Here is an 11,594-nt window from a genome sequence, read left to right as displayed (position 1 = left end):
GTTTCCTGAAGCACAAATCTGGGGGTCAGTACAAACGATGGCATGTCCTAATTCAGCCGCCTTTATGTGAGAGTAGAGGTCCTTGGGACCCACTGTTCTCCACTAGGTGTTATATAAATAACTGGAGCAGCAGGCACTTTTACATTAGAAAGGCTCAAGGCTCTTCAAAACAAGGAAAATGGCTTGCTTTAGTAAAACAAAGAATTAGAAGGTTTTCATTTCCAAGTAACTCAATTATCAGGAAATATCAAATTAAAAAAAACAAATAGGCCCTGGCCGGTTGGCTCAGCGGTAGAGAGTCGGCCTAGCGTGCGGAGGACCCGGGTTCGATTCCCGGCCAGGGCACACAGGAGAAGCGCCCATCTGCTTCTCCACCCCTCCGCTGCGCCTTCCTCTCTGTCTCTCTCTTCCCCTCCCGCAGCCAAGGCTCCATTGGAGCAAAGATGGCCCGGGCGCTGGGGATGGCTCCTTGGCCTTTGCCCCAGGCGCTAGAGTGGCTCTGGTCGCGGCAGAGCGACGCCCCGGAGGGGCAGAGCATCGCCCCCTGGTGGGCAGAGCGTCGCCCCTGGTGGGCGTGCCGGGTGGATCCCGGTCGGGCGCATGCGGGAGTCTGTCTGACTGTCTCTCCCCGTTTCCAGCTTCAGAAAAATACAAAAACAAACAAACAAACAAAAAAAAACCCTTAAGATGAGCTGCAAGGTCCTACATAATTTATCTATCTTCAGTTACCAGCACTTCTCCAGCCATACCCCCATCTTGGGCCACACTGGCCAGTCAGTGCTTCCCAGTGCCCCGTGCTCTTTCAGGGCTTCTATATTGGGCTCTTCTCTCTTTTCTCCCTTCCCACACTCAGGTGTCAGCCTAAAATTATTCCCTCCAGGAGGCCTCTGCTGGATTAGATCTTTCTGTTACACACTCATTACAGCCTAATTAAGTAGCACTTATTACAGTTGTAATTATATAGCCGGGGTTATATTTAACATCTATTTTCTCCATAATGAGTTCAAAGTATCAAAAGACTATAAAGTATATTATCATTGAGTATACTTTCCTTTAATCCTGCCAGATGTCAAGGACTATGATAAATCAGATTTGAATTAAGGGCGTGTGTGGGTAGCGAGGGGGAAAGTGACAAAACCAGATTAGAGTTTTTTAAAAAAGACTTAAAATGGTTGCAAAATAGAAAATATGGGCCTGGCCAGTTGGCTCAATGGATAGAGCGTTGCCCCAGCATGCGAACATCCCAGGTTCAATCCCTGGTCAGGGTACACATGAGAAACAACCATCTGCTTCTCTTCTCCCCTCTCTCCCACTTCTCTCTTTTCTCCTCTTTCAGATTGGTTCAAGCATCATCCCTAGATGGGGGTTGCTGGGTGGATCCTGATCGGGGTGCATGTGGGAATCTGTCCATCTCCCCTCCTCTCACTTAAAAAAAATAATTCTGTCCCATTAACCCTGTAAATCAAGATTTTGTAAATAGCAAAATAACACTGGAAAGCACTAAAAGAAAGTTAACTGGCATCTAGAATACTGAAACTATAGGACGCAAGGATTTGTCGGCAATAAAAACAAAAATCAGGTGTAGTAGGAAGTTAAAGAAGATGTTTCTGTGAAATGACCATAATCTAATGTGGAAGTATTCAGAAGTGCTTAGCCCTCCTGAGTCAAAAGATACCTATTTTTTCATATGCCTATTGGCCATCCATATGTCCTCTTTGGAGAAGTGTCTATTCATTTCTTTTGCCCATTTTTTGATTGGATTGTTTGTCTTCCTGGTGTTGAGTTTTACAAGTTCTTTATAAATTTTGTTTATTAACCCCTTATCAGATGTATTGTCGAATATGTTCTTCCATTGTGTAGTTTGCTTTTTTATTCTGTTCTTATTGTTTTTAGCTGTGCAAAAGGTTCTTTTTTGATTTGTTTTGTTTTTTTTCTTCATTTTAGAGAGGAGAGAGGGAGAGGGAGAGAGAAAGAGAGGAAAGAGGAGCAGGAAGCATCAACTCCCATATATGCCTTGACCAGACAAGTGCAGAGCTCTGAACTGGCAACCTCAGTGTTCCCAGGTTGACACTTTATCCACTGCGCCGCCACAGGTCAGGCAGCTGTGCAAAAGGTTCTTAGTTTGATATAGTCCCATTTGTTTATCCTGTCTTTTATTTCACTTGCCCATGGAGATAAATCAGCAAATATATTGCTGCAAGAGATGTCAGAGAGCTTACTGCCTATGTTTTCTTCTAAGATGCTTATGGTTTCACGGTTTACGTTTAAGTCTTTTATCCATTTTTAGTTTATTTTTGTGAATGGTATAAGTTGGTGGTCTTGTTATTTCCCCAACACCATTTATTAAAGAAGCTGTCTTTACTCCATTGTATGCTCTTACCTCCTTTGTCAAATATCAGTTTTCCATAGAGCAGTGGGTTTATTTCTGGGTTCTCTATTCTGTTCCACTGATCTATGTGCCTGTTCTTATGCCAGTACCAGCCTGTTTTGAGTACAATGGCCTTGTAGTATAACTTGATATCAGGAAGTGTGATACCTCCCAGTTTATTCTTCCTTTTCAAGATTGCTGAGGCTATTCGTGTTCTCTTTTGGTTCCATATAAATTTTTGGAATATGTGATCTATATCTTTAAAGTATGTCATTGGTATTTTAATTGGTATTGCATTGAATTTATAAATTGCTTTGGGTAATATAGACATTTTAATGATGTTTATTCTTCCTAACCATGAGCACAGTATATGCTTCCACTTGTTTGTATCTTTCCTGATTTCTTTTATCAATGTTTTATAATTTTCCAAGTACAAGTCTTTAATCTCCTTGGTTTCTCCTTGTACTCCTAGGTACTTTATTTTTTTGTTGTTGCAATAGTGAAGGGGATTGTTTCCTTAATTTCTCTTTCTGACTGTTCATTGTTGATGTATAAAAATGCCTCTGATTTCTGAGTATTAATTTTATATCCTGCCACCTTACTGAATTCATTTATCAGGTCCAGTAGTTTTTTTACTGTGACTTTAGGGTTTTCTATATACAATATTAATATATCATCTGCAAATAATGATAGTTTTACTTCTTCTTTTCCAATTTGGATGCCTTTTATTTCTTCTTCTTGTCTGATTGCTGTGCCTAGGACTTCCAGTACTATCAATATGTTGAATAAGAGTGGTGAAAGGGGGCACCCCTGCCTTGTTCCTGATCTTAAGGGGAATTGCTTTTAATTTTTGCCCAGTGAGTATGATGTTGGCTGTGGGTTTGTCATAGATGACCTTTATCATGTTGAGGTATGTTTCCTGTATTCCCACTTTGCTGAGAGTTTTGATCATGAATGGGTGCTGGATTTTATCAAATGCTTTTTCTGCATCTATTGAAATTATCATGTGGTTTTTCTCTTTCCTTTTTTTTATGTGATAAATCACATTGATTGATTTGCAATTATTGTACCAACCTTGCCTCCCCAGAATAAATCCCACTTGATCATGGTACATGATTTTTTTTCATATATTGCTGGATCCAGTTTGCTAATATTTTGTTGAGGATTTTAGCATCTATATTCATCAGGGATATTGGCCTATAATTTTCTTTCTTTGTGTTGTCTTTGCCTGATATTGGAATCAGAATCATGCTCACCTCATAAAGGGAGCTTGGAAGTCTTCCTTCCTCTTGAATTTTTTGAAATAGCTTGAGAAGGATAGGAGTTAGTTCTTCTTTGAATATTTTGTAGAATTCACTTGTGAAGCCATCAGGCCCAGCACTTTTCTTTGTTGAGAGTTTTTTGATAACTGTTTCAATCTCATTTGTTGTAATTGGTCTGTTTAGATTTTCTGATTCTTCCAAATTGATTTTTGTAAGATTGTATGTTTCAAAGACTTTGTCCATTTCATCTAGGTTGTCTAGTTTTTTGGCATACAATTCTTCATAGTATTTTCTTACAACATTTTGTATTTCTGTTATGTCAGTTGTTATTTCTCCACTCTCATTTCTAATTTTATTTATTTGAGTCCTCTCTTTTATTTTATTTTATTTTTATTTTTTTTAATTTTTTTTGGTGAGTCTCATTAAAGGTTCATCTATCTTGTTTACCTTTTCAAAGAACCAGTTCCTGGTTTCATCCTCTGTATTGTTTCTTTAGCCTCTATGTCATTTATTTCCCCTCTGATATTTATTATTTCCTTCCTTCTACTACATTTGGGCTTTACTTGCTGTTCTTTTTCTAGTTCTTTTAGATGCAGGGTTAAGTTGTTTATTTGAGCTTTTTCTAACTTCTTATAGTGTGCCTATAGAGCTATGAACTTCCCTCTTAGTGATGCTTTTGCTGTGTCCTATAAATTTTGAGTTGTTGTATGCTCTTTATCATTTTTTCTAGGAATTTTTTCATTTCTTCTTTGATCTCATTGTTAATCCATTTGTTATTTAACAACCTGCTATTTAGTTTCTATGTGTTTGAGAATTTTTGAGTTTTTCTGTTGTGGTTGATTTCTAGTTTCATGCCATTGTGATCACAGAAAGTGCTTGATATGATTTCAATCTTCTTAAATTTGTTGAGACCACTTCTGTGCCCTAACATGTGGTCTATCCTAAAGAATGTACCATGAGCACTTGAAAAAAATGTATATTCTGCTGCTTTAGGGTGAAAAGTTCTGAAGATATCTATTAAGTCCAGTTGATCTAGTGTGTCCTTTAAGTCTGCTGTATCTTTGTTAATTTTCTTTCTTGAGGCTCTATCTAGTGATGTTAGTGGGGTATTAAAATTCCCTACTATTATAGTATTGCTGTTGATCTCGCCCTTTATATCCATTAAAGTCTGCTTTATATATTTAGGTGCTTCTATATTAGGTGTGTAGATATTTAGAATAGTTATATCTTCCTGTTGGATTGCTCCCTTTATCATTACGTAGTGACCTTCTTTATCTCTTATTATATAGCCTTTGTTTTAAAGTTCATTTTGTCTGATATAAGTATTGTTACCCCAGCTTTTTTTTCATTTCCATTTGCGTGAAATATTTTTTTCCATCCTTTTACCTTCAGTCTATGTGCATCTTTTGTTTTAAGGTGTGCCTCTTGTAGTCAGCATATGTATGGGTCCTGTTTTCTTATCCATGCTGCTACCCTATGTCTTTTGATTGGATCATTTAAAACATTTACATTTAAGGTTATTATTGATATGTAGTTGTTTATTGCCATTTTATTCTTTAAAGCTGTATTCCTCTTTTGCTATATATTTTCCCCACTTTGATCTGTTTACAACAGGCCCCTTAACATTTCCTGCAGCATTAGTTTGGTTGTATTGAATTCCTTGAGTTTTTTTTTTGTTTTGTTTTTTGTATTTTTCTGAAGTTGGAAATGGGGAGGCAGACAAATTCCCTTATGCACCTGACCAGGATCCACCCAGCATGCCCACCAGGGGGCAATGCTCTGCCTATCTAGGTTGTTGCTCTGTTGCAACCAGGGCCATTCTAGCGCCTGAGGCAGAGTCCATGGAGCCATCCCCAGCGCCCAGGCCAACTTTGCTCCAATGGAGCCTTGGCTGTAGGAGGGGAAAATAGAGACAGAGAGGAAGGAGAGGGGGAGGGGTGGAGAAGCAGATGGGTGCTTCTCCTCTGTGCCCTGGCTGGGAATCAAACCTGGTACTCCTGCACACCAGGCTGATGCTCTACCACTGAGCCAACTGGCCAAGGTCTTGAGTATTTTTTGGTCTGGGAAGCTTTTTATTTCTCCTTCAATTTTATATGATAGCCTTGCTGGATAAAGTATTCTTGGTTGTAGGTTCTTGTTCTGCATTACTTTGAATATTTCTTGCCATTCTCTTCTGGGCTCAAGTGTTAATGTTGAGAAGTTGGATGTCATCCTTATGCGGGCTCCTTTGTAGGTGATAGGCTTTTTTTCACTAGCAGCTTTTAATATTTTCTCTTTATCACTTAGCTTTGGTATTTTAATTATGATGTGTCTTGGTGTAGATTTCTTTGGGTTTCTCTTTAATGGAGTTCTCTGTGCTTCTTGAACTTGTAAGAGTTTTTCCTGCATTAATTTAGGGAAGTTTTGAGCTATGAAATGATTGAACAAAATCTCTATCCATTGTTCTTTCTCTTCTTCTTCAGAAACCCCTATGATGCGGATGTTATTTCTCTTCATGTTGTCACAGAACTCTCTAAGCGTTTCCTCAGACTTTTTGAGTTTCTTTTCTTTTTTCTGCTCTGCTTCTATGCCTTCATTCAACTTTTCCTCCAGCTTGCTCATTTGATCCTCAGCTCATCCATTCTGTTTTTAATTCCTCCCATTGTGGTCTTCATTTCTGATACTGTATTTGTCACCTCCGACTGATTCTTTTTAAATATTTCAATGTTCTTTTTTATATTTGCTATTTCTTTATTTAGGTGTTCATAATGACGATCCATTGTTGTTCTAAGATCACTAAGCATCCTTACAATCATTATTTTAAACACTGCATCTGGAAGTTTGGTTATTTCCATATCACTCAGTTCATTTCCTGGAGGTTTCTCTTGTGGTTTCATTTTGATTGCACTTCTCTGTCTTCTCTTTATGTCTGTGTGTTTGGGTGTATTGTTTGTAGAGCTGGTTGAGTCTAGGCTTGGTGTTGTCTGCCTCCAGTTTTCAGCTGTGTTATTTCTAGGTCTTCTTGGGTTGGCATCGCTGTTATTTGTAATCCACTTTTGGATTAGGCTGCTTTGAAGTCTTGATTCGTTTGTTTTCTTCTCAGTTTTTTTAATAGGTCATCCTAGTCTTGTTTACTGATCTCAGCAGGGGGCTTATTTGAAACTGTATCCAGGAATGCGGTGGGTGTAATCTGAGACTCTGAAGGCCTGATCTGCCAGTTACTCTCTCTGGGGGCGAGGTGTTTTTTCAGCTTCAGTAGGGGGGGGTGTATCTCAGATCTCCATGGAGACCTGAGTTACTGCCCCTCCTCCCCACTTCTTGTTTTCAGCTGTGTCTTGTTGTGCTGATTGGAGCTGGAGAGATATCTGGAGATGTGTGACCTGGAAGCACTTTAGTCTTGTGTTATGTGGAAGGATCAACTCCTCCCCCAGCTATGGCTGCCTCCAGCACTGGATAAGTCAGCTTCTCAGGTCATCCCATTCATTCCTCTGCCCCTCACTGTCTGTGTCTCTCTCCCCCCTTTCTTTTTGGAAGACAAGCTGGCCCTTTCAACACACCTCATTTCCAGGTCCCCAGGTAATGGCTGTGAGTGATATTTTCTGCTCTTTTCCTTGGAGTGAGAGCCATTCTGGGCTCTCAGCCTCACCCCTCCCCTCCATTCCTGTAAGCAGGGGAGACTCACTGCTCCTTGGCACTCCCTACCAGGCTTGGTGTAACTTCTTCTTTGCTCCTTGGTTTTTGAGAGCTGTTCTTCTAGTCCAGAGTTGGTTTTTCATGCTGATTGTTCCTAAATTAATTTGTAATCCAGTTTGGTGGTGTGAGCTGAGAGTCTATGTACCTGCCTACTTCACTGCCATCTTTAGGTCTCCCTCTTTTAATCTCTTTTTTCTATAGCATTTTATTGTTGTTGGCCAAATAAGTTTGTAAATATGATATATATATTTTCTCACTTATAGTTTGCATTGGCTGTGGGAGACAGGCTATAAGCAGGCAGGGTCATTATAGCCTAAGGCTTAGTTTTAAGACTTAGCTTTTCCCCACACCCTTGACTATTGCATGATAGGGGATGGTGCACTTTTATGAGGAATCCCATTTATGCCTCATATAAGTGACTTTGTATCAGAGACTTCCTTATCTGTATATTGGGTTAAAGGTTTTGATTTCTACACTATAAAATGGGCAGAGGAGCCCATGCAGAAGGAGAGCAGAGAAAGGCCACATGGAGAAGAGGAAAGGCAGCCAAGATGATGGAGTGCATAAAGAGAAGCCAGTTTGTGCAGAGTTTGTGCAGAGAGAAGGAGATGGGGAACAGAGGTAAATAAGGCTGGTGAGGTAGAAACCTTTGATTCTAGGATACTTGGATAAGTCAGTGGCTTTGGGAGCCCTGAATGAAAAGGGAAGTGTTTTCCCACTGTGTGTATTTCTTGCCTGCCGGGTGCAAGCTAGGATTAAAGGTAATGGCCCACCAGTTCTTGGCTTCATTGTTTCATTACCATCTGTCTGAATCAAATGCGAACCTGCATAGGCCAGGCGGCTCTGATGGAGGCTGTACCTACTGGCCCCACAATTGTACATAAGGATCTTGAACATTCATGAATTTTAGTATCCATAAGGCGTCCTGGAAATAACCCTCCATGGATTCTAAGGGACAACTGTAGTTAAGTTTTGGGAGAATCAAAAGTTATACTCAGATTTTTCAGAGAGTGTGGTGCTCCTAACCCCCACATTGTTCAGGGGTCAACTGTATCAATTAAAATAAAATGGATGAGGGGGGTTTTGTTTTTTAGAATTGCCCAGTAATTTATTTTATTTTTAATTTTTATTATTTTTGGACAATCATCTTTATTTAAGAAATCAAATAAAATCCAGAGAGGAACCCTGGTGGGTTAATTTTATGTGCTTTTGTATATCATATTTTCAAGAGAAAGCTTAAAAACCTTACTATTTATATTTCAGACACTAGACATATTATCATTATAAACCTAAGCACATCCTTTAAAAATAAAACCTTTAACTTAATACCATTAAAAAAGAATTAAATAGACTGGGAAAAAAGTTATGGTAGCAACTCCACACAAAGATACAAGACCAAACTTAGAATTACTTGCTCAAGTTACTCAGAATGGAACAAAATTCTTCAAGCGCTCACAGTTAGCACAGAAAATATGTAGTTATACTACTTGCTTTTCAACTGACATCTACTTGTTCACAGTAAGATCCCACTCTTCTTACAGTACAAGAGAGACTGCTCCTGCCCCCCTGCTGCACAGCAGCCTAGAAGGCTAGGAGTGTAAATGTTAATGTAAAACAAGCTTTCTTTGTTTGCAGCTCTAAAATTGCCTTACAACTTTTTCCTAGAACAGATATCAACAGGTTCATTTAATCATTATTATACTGTCTAAGGGGTAAGAAAATAAAAGAACCCAATCTGACTTGACCAGTGGTGGCACAGTGGATGGAGAATCGACCTGGTCTCAGGTTCAAAACCCAGAGGTCATCACCTGGCTTTAGTGCGGGCTCACCAGCTTGAGCTCAAGGTCTTGACCTGAGTGTGGGATCATCGACATGATCCCATGGTCTCTGGCTTGAGCAAGGGGTCATGGCACAGCTGGAGCACCCCCCAGCCCCCATCCTGTCAAAGCACATATGAGAAGCAGCCCATGAACAATTAAAGTGCCTTGATTACCAGTTGTGATGCTTCTCATCTCTCTTTCTCACTAAAAACAAAACAAAAACACACACATAGCCTGTCATTTTGGAGCTAATCTTCCATGGACCCTGGATTCTAAAAGGACAGCAAAATGACTGTCCATAGTCTCAGACAGGGGCATGCAAATGGCATGGGGCACTGCAAACGTGGTTTGCTTCAGGTTCTTGGGTAGTGCTATGTATAGTGCCTATACATGTTTATAATATCTCCAGATGTATGGATAAACCCATGGACATGCTAGCGACTTCACACCCCACTGAAGACAATTCAGTTTTAAATCTACCACATCTTGACAACCATGTTTGGTTCTGGAATATTACATCAAGATCAAGCTATCTGGCCCTGGCCAGTTAGTTCAGTTGGTTAAGAGTGTCGTCCCCAAACATTAAGGTTGAGGATTTGATCCTCAATTAGGGCACACATAGGAAGCAACCAAAAAATGCACAGCTGAGTGGAACAACAAATGCTTCCCTTCCTCCTCCCCTCTTTCTCCCTTCCTCTCTCTGTCTCTCTAAAAAATCAATAAAAATGAAGCCTTGGCCAGATAGCTCAGTTGGTTGGAGTGTTGTTTCTGAGTGCAGAGGTTGCCACTTAGATTCCCCAGTCAGAGCACATAAAGAAACAGCTCGATGTTCCTATGTCTCTCTCCCTATCTCAGTCTCTCAAAAAAATTAAAAAATAAATAAATAAAAATCAAGCTATCTGAATGAGGAAACTCAAAAGCCTATTCTTAATTTGTAGAATAAAGGTTTTTTGTTTGTTTGTTTGTTTGTTTTGGTATTATTCCGAAGTTAGAAGTGGGGAGGCAGTCAGACAGACTCCCACATGCACCCGACCAGGATCCACCTGGCAAGCCCACCAGGGGGTGATGCTCTGCCCATTTGGGACATTACTCCATTGCAGCTGGAGTCATTCTAGCACCTGAGGCGGAGGCCATGGAGCCATCCTCAGTGCCCAGGCCAACTTTGCTCCAATGAAGCCTTGGTTGTGGGAGGGGAAGAGAGAGACAGAGAGGAAGAAGAAGGGGAAGGGTGGAGAAGCAGATGGGTGCTTCTCTTGTGTGCCCTGGCTGGGAATCAAACCCGGGACTTCCACACGCTGGGCTGACTCTCTACCGCTGAGCCAACCAGCCAGGGCCTAGAATAAAGGTATTTAAACTTTTTTAATATTTTAAGATATTCATTTTAGAGAGAAGGGAGTAGGAGTAGGAAGCATCAGCTCCCATATGTGTCTTGACCAGGCGAGCCCAGGGTTTTGAACTGGTGACCTCAGAGTCCCAGGTTGAGTTTTATCCACTGTGTCACCACAGGTCAGGCAGGTATTTCAAAATTATTGATAAAGAACTCTTTATAAACAACTTCATAAGTAAATATTGATTCATTGATAATTTTAAGAAACTAAATTACTGTTTTTAACTATAAAAGGAATTTCATTATGTTTAGATAAATCAAAACTACAAGTAAAACTTTTCCAGGCTGTTTAATCAAATAATTCACAATGTACACATTCTTGAGTATACTCCATGGCAGCAACATTATTTATTTCTGAATTTTTCTGCATTCAGCTTAAAAGGTGTTTCTTCCCAAGAAACTGAACTTTTCTGTCAAATGCACTGGATCAAATAGGAGAATTGAGTTCATAAAATGGAGTTATTGCAACCTTTATATATAAATCATTGACATCAGTAAGGAAGTTCTTTATTCCATTTTTTTGCCTCCTGTCATGTCATGAAGCTTAATAAATCTCATGTGATCTGCAGTGACCAATGCTGAAACATTCATTGAACTTGGTCACAGTTTTTAGGTACATGCTATTTGACAGCCACATGTTCTCATCTACCAGGTCGGGAACAGGGCAAGCTATGAACTGCTTCAGATGACGATGATCGACTTTGGATTCTGCTTTTCTAGCTGGCAAAAATTCCATTTCAAAAATTGGATTATTATTGTAGCCAACAATTACAAAGTAGAAGCTTCCAAACATTGACTTTACTATATGGCTCACGCTCCTAGACGCAGACAACATGAAGATCTAGTAAATTCCCCAGGGAACTACCATCAGCTTCAGTTCAGACTACCCTGCAAAGCAATTTAAACAGGCTACCAGCTTCTAAATATTGTTGAAATTACCAAAACTCTATGTTTCTAAACCCTTAATAATTGGCTGGAAGTTGGCAAGTATATTCTCTAATATATTGGGAAAGCAAACTAACTAAAGGAAAACTTACACATGGAAAATGGACCTGGCCTTTTGGCTAGTTTCAACAATTTTAATA

General features: G+C 39.7%; 1 pseudogene; it reads right to left on the bottom strand.

The window, feature by feature from the left end:
- Positions 1-10,879: 10,879 nt before the first annotated feature.
- Positions 10,880-11,302, bottom strand: LOC136328989 (trafficking protein particle complex subunit 2-like; annotated as a pseudogene).
- Between the last annotated feature and the right edge of the window lie 292 nt (positions 11,303-11,594).

The sequence above is a fragment of the Saccopteryx bilineata genome, chromosome 3, assembly GCF_036850765.1.
Source record: "Saccopteryx bilineata isolate mSacBil1 chromosome 3, mSacBil1_pri_phased_curated, whole genome shotgun sequence".
NCBI classification, from domain to species: domain Eukaryota; kingdom Metazoa; phylum Chordata; class Mammalia; order Chiroptera; family Emballonuridae; genus Saccopteryx; species Saccopteryx bilineata.
Note: the sequence above shows the minus strand (reverse complement) of the source record. Positions and strands in the feature narration are given on the sequence as shown.